This window comes from Anomaloglossus baeobatrachus, chromosome 5 (assembly GCF_048569485.1).
Source record: "Anomaloglossus baeobatrachus isolate aAnoBae1 chromosome 5, aAnoBae1.hap1, whole genome shotgun sequence".
In the NCBI taxonomy this organism is placed as follows: domain Eukaryota; kingdom Metazoa; phylum Chordata; class Amphibia; order Anura; family Aromobatidae; genus Anomaloglossus; species Anomaloglossus baeobatrachus.
In genome coordinates this window covers 271,597,750-271,613,534 of record NC_134357.1, presented here as the reverse complement: position 1 = coordinate 271,613,534, position 15,785 = coordinate 271,597,750, and the positions used below count along the sequence as shown (strand labels likewise).

Sequence of the window (15,785 nt, the reverse complement as noted above, 5' to 3'; positions counted from 1 at the left end):
CACCCCACTATGTCGGCGGTGTTGTTAAGGTTGAGGTACCCATTGCGGGTACGGAGGCTGGAGCCACATGCCGTCTCCTTCACCATCCCTTATGTGGCTCTGGGAGAAGTGGGATCCTAAGCGGTCATCCACGTGCTGGGACCGGTGCTCCATCCGCAGCCCCTGGGTGGAACCTGCCGGGTACCGGAGCTTCTTCACCCCCAGGGACCGGGCCCTGCAACTGGAAGGTACTCTGTGTCCCCATGTGGGGACTGTACATGGAGGGAGGTCGCACCTTCTCCCCGGAAGCCGCGTAGTGCCGTCCGCTGTTTTTTCGGCGGACTTCCGCGCCGACCGTGCCTGCTTGTCGGGGCACGGCCTTAAATTTAGTCCCAGGCTTCGCCGCGGCCTAGTCGAGCAAACTCCCGCCCCCGGGCCTGCCTGTCAGGGGTAAGGGCGGGATTACCGACATGATGTCGGCTCTGAGGGCTGGAGCATCTTTGCATGTCTCCCCCCACCCTCATTGACCACTTTGGGACTCCAGATTCCCGCTCTTTGTTGGCGCCGCCCTCGGCTCCACACCCCCCCTGAGAGCTCCGGCGGCCATGTTTTAGCATTCTGCCGGTGGATGCTACTCAGCGGCAAAGCTCTGCAGCTCCGGGGGATCCACGACAGGGAATCTGGAGGACACACGCCACTCGTTAGCGGTTGGTAAGCCACACCGGTCACCCGGTGCTGGTCCCCCTTGGGTGCCGGGATATATATATATATAGATATATATATATCTGTTCGGAAAGGCTGTATACCCTTTTCCATATACCTTCAGTGGTCACTCTCCTAAGAGACAACAGCATGTCGTCCACAAGGAGCAAAGCTACTAAGGCACAGAGTTTTTTCGCGGCCTGTACCTCTTGTGGGGCTATGTTGCCTGCGGGATCCACCTACCCTCACTGTGAGCAATGCTCGACTCCTGCCACGCTTGCTCAGCCGGAGCCTTGGGCACTTGTGGGCCCCTCGGCTCATGTAGATCCCCCTGCTCCCCCTGAGCAGTCTGCAGAGTCACCGTTGTTGGCCTCTTTCGCTGAGACACTCTCCCAGTCACTGTCCTCAATCCATTGCACAGTCTATGGACAAATGGTCATCTAAGCTCCTTGAGGCATTGCAGTCCAGACCGGGCCCTTCACAGGCCCCGGCCCCTGTTAGTTTGTCTCCTCCAGGCCCTTCTCGGTCCGCGCCGCAGCGCGCTCCAAGGATAGCCCCTAGGTCCCAGGCGGAGGACTCCTGCCCGGATCGCAGCCCCCAGACCGGCTAAGCGGCCTCGCTGGGACTCTTCCCCGGCCTCCTCACGCTGCTCTGGATCCCAGCTTGATGACTCTCAGGAAGACGAGGCGGACGTGGGAGCTCAGGGCTCTGACCCTGACTTCACCCTTAACCTTGATGTCCCTGAGGGTGACGCCTTGGTAAATGATCTTATCTCGTCCATCAACCAGGTGTTGGATCTCTCACCCCCTCCTCCTCCTGCAGAGGAGCCGGCTTCTCAGCAGGAAAAACACCAATTTCGATTCCCCAAACGTACGCGCAATACGTTTTTTTGATCACTCTAACTTCAGGGACGCTGTCCAGAAGCCCAGAGCGGTCCCGGACAAGCGCTTTGCGAAACGGCACACTGACACGCGTTATCCCTTTTCACCTGAAGTCGTTAAGGGCTGGGTACACTCCCCCAAGGTGGATCCTCCAGTCTCTAGATTGGCTGCTAGGTCCGTTGTGTCTGTTGCCGATGGCTCATCCCTGAAGGATGCCACTGACAGACAGATAGAGCTCTTGGTGAAGTCTATTTATGAGGCCACAGGCGCGACTTTCGCCCCGGCCTTTGCGGCCGTGTGGGCTCTCTAAGCCAATCTCGGCATGTCTGACTGAGATTAATGCCGTCACGCGGAATTCTGCTCCGCAGGTTTCTTCCTTGACCTCTCAGGCATCATCATTCTCGTCCTACGCCATGAACGCCGTCCTGGACTCCGCTAGCCGTACGGCTGTGGCATCCGCTAACTCCGTGGCAGTCCGCAGGGCCATGTGGCTGTGCGAATGGAAAGCAGACTCTGCTTCCAAAAGGTTCTTAACTGGTTTGCCCTTCTCGGGCGACCGTTTGTTTGGCGAACGGTTGGATGAGATTATTAAGGAATCCTCGGGAAAGGACTCCTCCTTACCCCAGTCCAAACCTCAGAGACCTCAGCAGAGGAAAATCCAGTCGAGGTTTCGGTCCTTTCGTCCCTCCGCCAAGCCCCAATCCTCTTCGTCCAACCGGCCGGAGAAAGGCCAGAGGAACTCCTATGCGAGGCGGTCCAAGTCACGCCCCAAAAGGCCTCGGGAGGCACTGCCTCCAAGATGGCCTCCACATGACTCTCGGCCTCATCTAGCCACATCCTCGGTCGGTGGTAGGCTCTCCCGCTTTGGCGACGCCTGGTGGCCACACGTTCAAGACCGATGGGTGAGAGACATTCTGTCTCATGGTTACAGGATAGAGTTCAGCTCTTGTCCTGCGGCTCGTTTCTTCCGAACCTCCCCACCCCCCCGCACAGGCCGACGCACTTTTTCAGGCAGTGGACGCTCTAAAGATAGAAGGAGTTGTGATTCCCGTTCCCCTTCAGGAACGTGGTCGCGGATTTTACTCCAACTTGTTCGTGGTGCCAAAAAAGGACAGGTCATTCCGTCCCGTTCTGGACCTCAAGCTGCTCAACAGACATGTGAGAGCCAGAAGGTTTTGGATGGAATCTCTCCGCTCTGTCATCGCCTCGATGTCACAAGGAGACTTCCTAGCATCGATCGACATCAAAGATGCTTATCTCCATGTGCCGATCGCACCCGAACATCAACGTTTCCTGCGTTTCGCCATCGGGGACGAACACCTCCAGTTCGTGGCATTGCCCTTCGGCCTGGCGACAGCCCCACGGGTTTTCACCAAAGTCATGGCATCCGTCGTGGCGGTCCTGCACTCTCAGGGCCACTCGGTGATCCCTTACTTGGACGATCTCCTAGTCAGGGCCCCTTCTCTGGTGGCGTGTCAACAAAGTCTTACCGTCACTCTGGCGACTCTCCAGCAGTTCGGGTGGATCATCAATTTCCCGAAATACAAGTTGACGCCGACCCAATCACTGACTTACCTCGGGATGGAGTTTCATACCCAACCAGCGTTAGTCAAGCTACCGCGGGACAAACAGCTTTCTCTGCAGGCGGGGGTGCAGTCACTTCTTCGGAGTCAGTCACACCCCTTAAGGCGCCTCATGCACTTCCTGGGGAAGATGGTTGCAGCTATGGAGGCAGTGCCGTTCGCGCAATTCCATCTACGGCCACTCCAATGGGACATTCTTCGCAAATGGAACAAGAGAGCTGCTTCCCTCGACAAGAACATCTCTCTTTCCCTCACAACCAAAACATCTCTTCAGTGGTGGCTCCTACCCACATCTCTGTCCCGGGGAAAATCCTTCCTACCCCCAACCTGGGCCGTGGTCACCACGGATGCGAGCCTGTCAGGTTGGGGGAGCGGTTTTTTCTCCACCACAGGGCTCAAGGAACCTGGACTCCAATAGAAGCGTCCCTTCAGATCAATATCCTGGAGATAAGGGCAGTATATCTAGCCCTATGGCTTTCCATCGGTGGCTGGAGGGCAGGCAGATCCGAATCCAGTCGGACAACGCCACTGCCGTCGCCTACATCAACCACCAAGGCAGCACTCGCAGTCGTCAAGCCTTCCAGGAAGTCCGGCGGATTCTGCAGTGGGTGGAAGACACAGACTCCACAATCTCCGCAGTTCACATCCCGGGCGTAGAAAACTGTGAAGCAGATTTTCTCAGTCGTCAGGGCATGGACGTGGGGGAATGGTCTCTTCACCCAGACGTTGTTTCGAGAGATCTGTCGCCGCTGGGGAACGCCGGACGTCGATCTCATGGCGTCACGACACAACAACAAGGTCCCGGCCTTCATGGCACGGTCTCAGGATAACAGAGCTCTGGCAAGCGGACGCTTTGGTCCAGGATTGGTCGCAGTTTCGACTGCCATATGTGTTCCCCCTCTGGCGATGCTGCCCAGGGTACTACGCAAGATCCGGTCCCGAATGTCGTCGCTCCAGACTGGCCGAGGCGGTCGTGGTATCCGGATCTGTGGCATCTCACGGTGGGTCAACCGTGGGCACTTCCAGACCGCCCAGACTTGCTGTCACAAGGCCCGTTTTTCCATCTGAATTCTGTGGCCCTCAACCTGACTGTGTGGCCATTGAGTCCTGGCTCCTAGCGTCTTCAGGGTTAGTCTCAGGAAGTCATTGGCACCATGAGACAAGCCAGGAAACCAACGTCCGCCAAGATCTATCACAGGACTTAGCAAATCTTCTTATCCTGGTGCTCTGATAACGGTTTTCCTCCATGGCCGTTTGCATTACCCACATTTCTTTCATTCCTACAATCTGGAATGGACAAGGGTTTGTCCCTCGGCTCTCTCAAGGGCCAAGTGTCTGCGCTCTCCGTGTTTTTTCAAACGCGTCTAGCCAGGCTTCCGCAGGTCCGCACGTTCCTGCAGGGGGTTTGCCACATGGTTCCACCTTACAAACGTCCGTTGGAACCTTGGGATCTTAACAGGTCCTGACGGCTCTTCAAAAGCCGCCTTTTGAGCCGCTGCGGGATGTCTCTCTCTCCCATCTTTCTCAGATGGTGGCCTTCCTGGTGGCAGTCACATCACTTCGGAGAGTGTCTGAGCTTGCAGCGCTGTCATGCAAAGCTCCCTTCCTGGTTTTCCACCAGGATAAGGTGGTTCTGCGTCCTGTCCCCGAATTTCTCCCTAAGGTGGTATCCCCTTTTCATCTAAATCAGGATATCTCCTTGCCTTCCTTTTGTCCTAATCCAATTCACCAGTGCGAAAAGGATTTGCACTCTTTGGATCTAGTGAGAGCACTCCGGTTCTACGTGTCTCGCACAGGCGCCCCTGCGCCGTTCAGACACGCTCTTTGACCTTGTCGCTGGCCAGCGTAAGGGCTCTCAGGCCTCCAAGTCAACTTTGGCTCGGTGGATCAAGGAACCGATTCTCGAGGCCTACCGTACTTCTGGGCTTCCGCTCCCTTCAGGGTTGAAAGCCCATTCTACCAGAGCCGTAGGTGCGTCCTGGGCATTGCGGCACCGGGCGACGGCTCAGCAGGTGTGTCAGGCAGCTACGTGGTCTAGTTTGCACACTTTCACGAAACACTATCAAGTGCATACCTATGCTTCGGCAGACGCCAGTCTAGGTAGGCGAGTCCTCCAGGCGGCGGTTGCCCACCTGTAGGAGGGGGGCCGTTTTCGGCTCCTTTTATTGAGGTATTGCTTTACCCACCCAGGGACTGCTCATGGACGTCCCAATTGTCTGGGTCTCCCAATGGAGCGACAAAGAAAAAGGGAATTTTGTTTACTTACCATAAATTCCTTTGCTTCTAGCTGCTATTGGGAGACCCAGCACCCGCCCCTGTGCCCTTCGGGCTGGTTGTTCTTTTGTGTACACATGTTGTTGATGTTGAATTGTTCTTTGGGTTCATGGTCTTCAGTTCTCCGAACATCCTTCGGATTGAATTTACCCTAGACCAATTTATAAGTTTTCTCCTTCCTGCTTTTGCACCAAACTGAGGAGCCCGTGGTCCACGGGAGGGTGTATAGGCAGAGGGGAGGGGTTACACTTTTTTATAAGTCTAATACTTTGTGTGGCCTCCAGAGGCAGAAGCTATACACCCAATTGTCTGGGTCTCCCAATAGGAGCTAGAAGAAAAGGAATTTACGGTAAGTAAACAAAATTCCCTTTATTTCTTAATTGCTATATATAATCTCCTCATCATATTTGAGTGCCAAGTTTATAAACCAATTTACATCGATTGGGCAGCATGTATCAGATGTCAGATTGTCTTTAAGTCCTAGCTATTGCTAAGGTTTCATTGTGATTTCACTATGGTAGTATAACCATATGCAGGAAAGGGATCTTGTAATATGCATTTTAAGGCAAGGCTCAGCTCAGATGGCCGTATTTCACGATCTGTATACAGACTGCAGTGCATGGACTGACCTCAGGTCTCACAATTTGAACTTGCAGCCTCATATATGTGAATATCTGATTGAGAGACCCGAGGTCAGTCTGTGCAAAAATATTTCTGAAATGAGAAATTTTCATACGGGTAACTCTCCAATATTTATGCGTATCTTTCATCTGTCATTTTGATTTTTGCAAAAAATTGCATTTTTCTGAAGCATAGGCTCCATGATAATGCCAAAAAGAACACTTATGTATGTTGAGCAAACATAATGACACATTAAAAAATAAAATAATAATTTGGTATTTTCATATCGAACTGCTGAAAAAAGTTATCTTGTAAATTATACTGAATACTGAACAGTATTAAGAAAAAAAGATGAAAAAAACCCTGAGTTACTGTCTTAGTTTTTATATACACTGGAGATGAAAATTAGAGAAGAACACACAATTTTCTAAATGTTATGTCATGGTGTAGTCCTATGTGATTATATTCTAACATGAGTAAACTAGCCGTATATTAAGGTTATTTCATAAATTGAATTTATTAGTCCACAGCACATAATAAAAATGTAGATGAGATAAATGTAAAAGCACTGATCAAAATTAGAGAACACTTTAAGATACCTGCAAGTTATCTGTATTAATCTGTCACCAGGTGCTAATTTTCTTAATTATCTGTCAAATCCTATTTAACTGGCAGCCTAACTTTCCAGTTTGCACTGACTTTTCAAAAATGGTGTTCCGTTCCAAAGTGACTGAAACCCTCCGGCAGCAGGCTGTCCAGAAGGCCAAAGGGGTGACCTTATCTACCATAGCAAGAGAAATTGGTCCTTTCAAGTTTGTGATTTTGAGAATATTGCAACTTTACAAACTCTTTCAAGTCCCCCCAAGAAAACTGGTCGCCCTCGAAAGACAAATACAAGAGATGACCCGATAATGCAGAGAATCTCCATGGGGAATCATTTCAAACACTGCTGCTGCTGAAGCTTCAAAGACTGGAAGTTCTGTGGAACTTGTTTGGGTAAGAATATAGGTGTGTACTACAGGCCGCCTCAACAAGCGGAGGATATGGCTAAACTATTTATACATCAGATGACCAACTTCTCAAAAAAAAAAAAAGATGTAGTGATCATGGGAGATTTCACCTATCCAGACATTTTTTTGGGAATCTCTCAGGCAAAAGTAACAGTTCCAACAAATTCTTATCCTCTTGCTGACAACTTTATCTTCCAAAAGGTAGAAGAGAAAACAAGGGGATCTGCTACCTTGGATCTAATCCTTACAAACAGGAAGGAAATGGTTGAGGAGGTAAGGGTGGCTGGGACCCTGGGAAGCAGTGACCATGCTATCGTAGAGTTTTGGATGACTAGAAGAGGAAGACCAGTGAAAACTTTGACTTCAAAGCTGGATTTCAGAAAGACAGATTTTAAGGGACTCAGAAAGAGGATAGCAGGGATTCAATGGCCGTATGTCTTTAAGGACAGAAATGTTCAGGAAGGATGGGACATTTTTAAAAATGAGATTCTCAAAGTGCAATCGTTAACAATCCCTAAAAGAGGGAAGAATAAGAAACCGTTAAGGAAATCAGGATGGATGAACACAAAACTGAACACATGCTAAAAAGGAAGAAAGAAATGTTTATCAAATGGAAAGAGGGATGAATATGTAAAGAAGAATATATCACAGTCTGCAAAACCTGTAGGGCACGCGTAAGATTAGCCAAAGCTGATAATGAAATAAGGCTTAAGAGAAGCTGTGGAAAAAGAAGCGCAATAGGGTCTTACCCCAATATATATAGGGTGAGGAAAAGAGCAATACTACTCACCAAAAGGGGTTGTGAAAGTCACAACTCCTATAACAGCATGTAACTCCAAGCCACGGCAGCGGTCCCCATAAGGCAGATAACAGAGAGTAGTAGAGATGGGTTTCAAAGCCGCGCCAATGACCCACACACAGATCATGAAAGCTTAAGATTAATGTTGCTTTATTTCATGCATAGGTCTATGCGTTTCAGGAGACACAGCTCCCTTCCTCAGGACAAACTGGCAAAGAACATCAAATCTCAATCTTTGATGTTCTTTGCCAGTTTGTCCTGAGGATGGGAGCTGTGTCTCCTGAAATGCGTAGACCTGTGCATGAAATAAAGCAACATTAATCTTAAGCTTTCATGATCTGTGGGTCATTGGCGCGGCTTTGAAACCCATCTCTACTACTCTCTGTTAAATGAAATAAGGCTTGCAAGAGATGTGAAAAGCAATAAAAAAGGATTTTGGTGTTATGTCAAAAATAAAAGAAAAGTCAAAGATGTTATAGGAATTTTACAGGATGAAAATGGTGAAGTTGTAAAAAATGATGTTGAAAAGGCCGAACTTTTAAATTCCTATTTTGCATCTGTTTTGAAAAAGTAAATGTAAAATCAACTGATCTTCACTGTTCTATTGTAGGATTAGAAGAATCCAGGCCATCAATAAACAAAGAGACAGTGAGGGAATACTTAGCTAACATAAATGAACTCAAGTCCCCAGGTCCAGATGAATTACACCCCAGAGTACTGAAGGAGATAGCAGAGGAAATATTAGATCCACTCTTCATAATTTTTGAAAATTCTTGGAGAACAGGAGAAGTTCCAGAAGACTGGAGAAGATCAAATGTTGTCCCTATCTTTAAAAAGAGGAAGAAGGTGGACCCAGGGAACTACAGGCCTGTGAGCCGGACTTCCAAACCAGGAAAGATATTTGAACAAATTATTAAACAACATTTATGCAAGTACCTGGATGAGAATGAAGTGATTAATCAGAGCCAGCATGGGTTTGTAACTAAAAAGTCATGTCAGACGAACTTCATTTCCTTCTATGACAGAATCACTGACTGGGTGGGTCAGGGAAATGCAGTAGATATAGTATATCTTGACTTCAACAAAGCTTTTGACAAAGTATCTCATACAATCCTTATTGAAAAAATGACCAAGTGTGGAATGGACAAGGCAACTGTTAGATGGATTTGTGACTGGCTTAGTGATCGGAGTCAAAGAATGGTCATAAATGGCTGCACATCTATTTGGAAGACTGTCTCAAGTGGGGTACCACAGGGCTCTGTCCTGGGCCCCGTGTTGTTCAACATCTTTATCAATGATTTTAGATAAAGGGTAAATTGATTAAATTTGCTGATGACACAAAACCAGGAGGAATAGCTAATACTAGAGAAGAGAGAGAGGATTCAACAAGATCTAAACAAGCTGGAACACTGGGCAGCAACTAATAGAATGGTTTTTAACAGGGAGAAATGCAAAGTCATACATCTTGGCAAGAATAATGAAAAGAGCATATACAGCATGGGAGGAATAGAGCTATCCAACAGCATGTGTGAAAAAGACTTAGGTATACTAATAGATCACAGACTGAACATGAGTCAACAGTGTAATGCAGCAGCAAAATAGCAAACACCATTCTAGGATGTATTAACAGAAGCATACAGTCTAGATCATGTGAAGTCATTATCCCCTTTACTCCTCTTTGGTCAGACGTCATCGGGAATATTGTGTCCAGTTCTCGGCACCACATTTTAAAAAAAGACATCAACAAACTAGAGCAAGTTCAGAGAAGAGTGACCAGAATGGTGACTTGTCTGCAAACCATGTCGTATGAGGAATGGTTACTGGATTTAGGATTGTTTAGCTTGCAAAAGAGAAGACTGAGAGGAAACCTAATAGCTGTCTACAAATATCTTAAAGGCTGTCACACTGTAGAGGGATCAGTTTTATTCTCATTTTCACAAGGAAAGACAAGAAGCAATGGGATGAAACTGATGGGGAGAAGACACAGATTAGATATTAGAAAAAACGTTTTGACAGGGTGATCAACAAGTGGAACAGGCTGCCACAAGAGGTGGTGAGTTCTCCTTCAATGGAAGTATTTAAAAAGAGGTTGGACCGACATCTGTCTGGGATGATTTAGTGAATCCTGCTTTGAGCAGGAGGTTGGACTAGATGACCCAGGAGGTTCATTTCAAATCTACCGTTCTATGAAATTGTGCACCAGTTCAGCACTGAATAGGGTAAGGATCTGTCTCATTGTACAGTGTCACGATGTTTAACCCCTTAACGACCCATGACGTACTGGGTACGTCATGGATCGTGTGCCGTTAAGCCCCGCCCCCTTTCAACAGCTGACATGTGTGCCTGCTAGCCGCGGGTGGAATCGCTTCCACCCGCGGCCATTAACCCCTTACATCTCGCTGCCAAAATCTGGCAGCGATATGTATATGCGCGCCGCCATGACAGTCGCCCCACCCCCACCGGAAGTCACGTGACATGATCACGTGACTTTCGGCAGTTGCCATGGTAGCACAGGGTCATGTGATGACTCCTGTAGCTAACATGACTCACTTCCTCTCAATGCCGGAATACAGCCGGCATTGAAAGTAAAGCACCAAATCTGCAGTTCTCAGCTCTGTAGCTGAGATCTGCAGATAGTGCAGAGCGATCGGATTGCTGATCGCTATAGCCCCCTAGGGGGACTAGTAAAATTAAAAAAAAGTTTTAAAAAAATAAAAAAAACCTAAAAGTTCAAATCACCCCCCCCTTTAACCCCATTGAAAATTAAAGGGTTAAAAAAATAAAAAATATACACATATTTGGTATCGCCGCGTTCAGAAATGCCCGATCTCTCAAAATATAAAATCAATTAATCTGATCAGTAAATGGCATAGCGGCAAAAAAATTACAAATGCCAAAATTACTTTTTTTGGTCTCCGCAAATTTTGCGCAAAATGCAATAACAGGCAATCAAAACGTAGCATCTGCACAAAAATGGTACCGTTAAAAACGTCAGGTCAAGACGCAAAAAATAAGCCGTCACTGAGCCTCAGATCCCGAAAAATGAGAACGCTACGGGTTTTGGAAAATGGCGCAAAACGTGCGCCACTTTTTTTGGACAAGCTTGTGAATTTTTTTTAACCCCTTAGACACAAGTAAACCTATACATGTTTGCTGTCTACAAACTCGCACTGACCTGAGGCATCACATAGATACATCAGTTTTACCATATAGTGAACATAGTGAATAAAATATCCCAAAAACTATTGTACGATCACACTTTTTTTGCAATTTTTCCGCACTTGGAATTTTTTTGCCGTTTTCCAGTACACTATATGGTAAAACGTATGGTTTCATTTAAAAGTACAACTCGTCCCACAAAAAACAAGCCCTTATATCGCAAGATTGATGGAAAAATAAAAAAGTTACGGCTCTCAGAAGAAGGGGAGCAAAAAATAAAAACGCAAAAACAAAGTGCCCGGGGGCTGAAGGGGTTAAGAAAATTTGGACTGAAGGCCCACTCTGCAGTGACCAAACCTCTCTTTAGCAGAAAGCATCAAAAGGAGCATGTTGTGTGGACAGAGGAGAAGTGGTCCACAGTTCATTTTTGTGATGAAAGCAAGTTTAATTTATTTGGGTCTGATGGGAAACATTATGTTCATCGACAAACTGGGGAGAGACTGAATCCAAAGTGTGTTAAGTAGTCAGTGAAAAGTGGTGGAGGAAGTGTCATGGTTTGGAGAATGTTTTCTGCAGCAGAAGTTGGACCTCTCATACGGATACATGGCAGAGTGACTGCAAGTGTCTATCAGAACCATCGTCAACAACACGTGGTTCCTTACTTGCGTTCGTCACTCAATCAGCTCGCAATTTTCATGCAGGACAATACCTCTGTCAAACAGCAAAACAGGTAAAGCATTCCTTGAAACAGAAAACATCGAAACAATGAAATTGCCAGCCCAGAGTCCTGATCTAAACCCAATAGGTTTACTTGGTGACAAGTTATGGCCAAGAAACCCACAACAGTAAAAGAACTGTGGAAGAGACTGGAAAAAGAATGTACAAAATCCCACCAGAGCAGTGTGAGAGACTAGTGATGTCCTGTGGCTGCAGATGTGCTTAACTCATTCAGAGCAAAGGCCTGTACACTTCCTACTGATTGGTGACTGTCGTTACCTTCAGAAAATTTTAATAAAATTATTCTCTGTGCTACAGTCATAGCTGTTCTCTAATTATGATTTTGGGCAAAATAAAGTTTTATGTTGATAAACTTTGGATGTTTTGTAAAACACTGTTCTTTAACCCTTACAAAAAAAACTAATATTGGTCAATGCAGATTACATTATTTCTGAAAAAGCAATTGATCATACCTTGTTCTGTAATTTTTGATCTTCAGTATGTATACAGTTCTGGCAAAAATTAAGAAACCACTGCAAAATTGTCGGTTTTTATGATCTTTCTTTTTATAGGTATATTTTTGAGTAAAATGTAAATTCTTCTTTTATTCTATAAACTGACAAAATGTCTCCGAATTTCCAAGCAATAAATCTTGTATTTTCTGTACAGTCATGGCCAAAAGTTTTGAGAATGACACCAAAATTATATTTTCACATGATCTGTTGCCCTCTGGTTTTTAATTGTGTTTGTTTGATGTTTACATCACATACAGAAATATAATTTCAAACATATTATGAGTACCAAAAGGTTATATTGACAGTTAGAATGAGTTAATGCAGCAAGTCAATATTTGCAGTGTTGACCCTTCTTCAGGACCTCTACAATTCTCCCTGGCATGCTCTCAATCAACTTCTGGAGCAAATCCTGACTGATAGCTGTCCATTCTTGCATAAGCAATGCTTGCATTTTGCCAGAATTTGTTGGTTTTTGTTTGTCCACCCGTCTCTTGATGATTGCCCACAAGTTCTTAATGGGATTAAGATCTGGGGAGTTTCCAGGCCATGGACCCAAAGTCTCTATGTTTTGTTCCATGAGCCATTTAGTGATCACCTTTGCTTTATGTCAAGGTGTTCTATCATGCTGGAAAAGGCATTGTTGGGCGCCAAACTGCTCTTGGACAGTTGGGAGAAGTTGCTCTTTCTGGTACCATTCTTTATTCATGGCTGTGTTTTTAGGCAAGACTGTGAGTGAGCCGATTCCCTTGACTGAGAAGCAACCCACACATGAATCGTTTCAGGATGCTTAACAGTTGGCGTGAGACAAGACTGGTGGTAGCGTTCACCTCTTCTTCTCCTAATAAGCTGTTTTACAGATGTTCCAAACAATCAAAGGGGATTCATCTGAGAAAATGACTTTACCCCAGTCCTCAGCAGTCCACTCCCTGTACCTTTTGCAGAATATCAGTTGGTCCCTGATGTTTTTTCTGGAGAGAAGTGACTTCTTTGCTGCCCTCCTTGAAACCAGGCCTTGCTCAAGCAGTCTCCGCCTCACAGTGCATGCAGAAGCACTCACATCAGCCTGCTGCCATTGCTGAGCTAGCTCGGCACTGCTGGTAGTCTGATCCCGCAGCTGAAACCGTTTTAAGATACGGTCCTGGCGTTTGCTGGTCCTGCTTGGGCGCCCTGGAGCCTTTTTGGCAACAATGGAAGCTCTCTCCTTGAAGTTCTTGATGATGCGATAGATTGTTGACTGAGGTGCAATCTTTGTAGCTGCGATTCTCTTCCCTGTTAGGCCATTTTTGTGCAGAGCAATGATGGCTGCACGTGTTTCTTTAGAGATAACCATGGTTAACTGAAGAGAAACAATGATATCAAGCACCAGCCTCCTTTTAAAGTGTCCAGTGGTGTCATTCTTACTTAATCATGACTGATTGATCGCCAGCCCTGTCCTCATCAACACCCACACCTGTGTTAATGGAACAATCACTAAAACAATGTTAGCTGCTCCTTTTAAGACAGGAATGCAATGATGTTGAAATGTGTTTTGGGGGTTGAAGTTCATTTTCTTAGCCAATATTGACTTTGCAAGTAATTGCTGTTAAGCTGATCACTCTTTGACATTCTGGAGTATATGCAAATTGCCATTAGAAAAACTTAAGCAGTAGACTTTGTAAAAATTAATATCTGTAGCATTCTCAAAACTTTTGGCCATGACTGTACATGAGAAATGGTCAAAATAAAAAAAAAATGCATTGCTTTCAGAGCTCAAATATTGCAAAGAAAACCAGTTCATAATCATTTAGAAGCAACAATACTAATCAATATTTGTGGAATAACCATGATTTTTAATTACTGCTTTCATGCATCTTGGCATGCTTTCCACCAGTCTGTCACACTGCTTTTGGGTGACCTTATTCCACTTCTGGTGCAAAAATTTAAGCAGTTCTTCTTTGTTTGATGGCTTGTGGCTATCCATCTTCCTCTTGATTACATTCCAGAGGTTTTCAATGGGGGTTCAGGTCTGTGAAAGCTGTGATTAAAAATCATGGTTATTTCACAAAATATTGATTTCTGAACTCTTCCTGAGTTAAAACATTAATATTGTTGTTTCTAAATGATTATGAACTTGTTTTCTTTGAATTATTTGAATACTGAAAGCAATGCATTGTTTTGTTATTTTGACCATTTCTCATTTTCAGAAAATAAATACAAAATTTATTGCTTGGAAATTCGGAGACATGTTATCAGCAGTTTATAGAATAAAAGAACAATTTACATTTTACTCAAAAAATGTACCTAGAAAGTGAAAAACTGAAAATTTTGCAGTGGTCTCTTAATTTTTTGTCAGAGCTGTATATAATATAGATGTAAAACGTATTCTCTCATAATATGGTATCACAAAAACAATTATAGTTCTGTGCAAAAGTTTTATGCAGGTGTGGGAAAAAGTGCTGGAGAGTAAGAATGCTTTCAAAAATAGATGTGTTAATTTTTACCAATTAATGAGATGCAAAGTCAATGAATAAATATCTAAAACAAATGAATATTTGGGGTTACTACTTTGTCTTCAAACCAGCATTATTTCTTCTAGGTAAACTTGTAATCTGATTTTGAAAGTACTTGACAGGGAAGGTTGTTCCAAACATCTTGGAGAACCAACCAGAGATCTTCTGTGGATATAGGCTTGTGCAAATCCTTCTGTCTCCACATGTAATCCCTGACAGACTAGATGATGATAAGATTAAGTTTAGCTCATTACACATTTCTACGCTACTGTCTCTGCCTCCTTATGATGTCTTCTGTCACAGTTAGAAGCTGTGGCAGAGATAGAAGCAGAGAGAAAGCACTTCCCTCACATCTCCAGCAGCGTCTATCACCCAGGATTGAGGATGACGTCTTCAGAAGGTGCCACAATACAAGAAACTGTAGTGCTATTCTGCCCCTTGTGACTAAGCAAGATAGCGCAAGCTGTACAGATTGCAACATAATTGTACTGCTCAATATATTTTATGTATATGGATGTAAATTTAAAAAACAGCATTTCATATGGCCTTTTCAAAATAATACACCTGCCTAAAACTTTTTTCACATTACTGTGTATTGCTTCAAACAGAGTATATATTTTACAACAGCAATAAAAGAAAATAAACTTGCTATTTCCCTAATCGTGGTGAGCCACAGACTGAAAAAGAACAGTTATATTTGTAGGGCACATAAAAACCATAGCCATCTCGAGGATGCAACGAAATGAACATTAAAGAGGTGGTTCACTACTTAGTATTCATACACATTGATATTATGTTGAGAATCAAGGTTTCTCTTAAATACCTTATGTTGCCAATAGTGCTAGTGAGCAGCGCTATTGCGGTCTGCTCATCCCCTTCGCATGACCCACCGCCAGGGCTCCGTGACCTCTGATGTCTGGTGATTTCACGTCAACTTCCAGTTGACGTGACATCACTGCGGCAGGCCACAGTCTTCCTGAGTGACTGGGCTGTGGGCAGTGTTTCACTGCTCAGCACAGTCCAGAGTCACAGCCCAGCATCTCCCTGCTCACTCCT

The 15,785-nt window shown here is 45.3% G+C and overlaps 1 protein-coding gene across 1 annotated transcript in view; it reads left to right on the top strand.

Annotated features, from left to right (window-relative positions):
• LOC142312736 (uncharacterized) overlaps window positions 1–15,785 on the top strand; it is a gene marked incomplete at its 5' end in the record, with an annotated part of 54,016 nt that overhangs the window by 2,929 nt on the left and 35,302 nt on the right. The gene's annotated exons all lie outside the window — the stretch shown is intronic.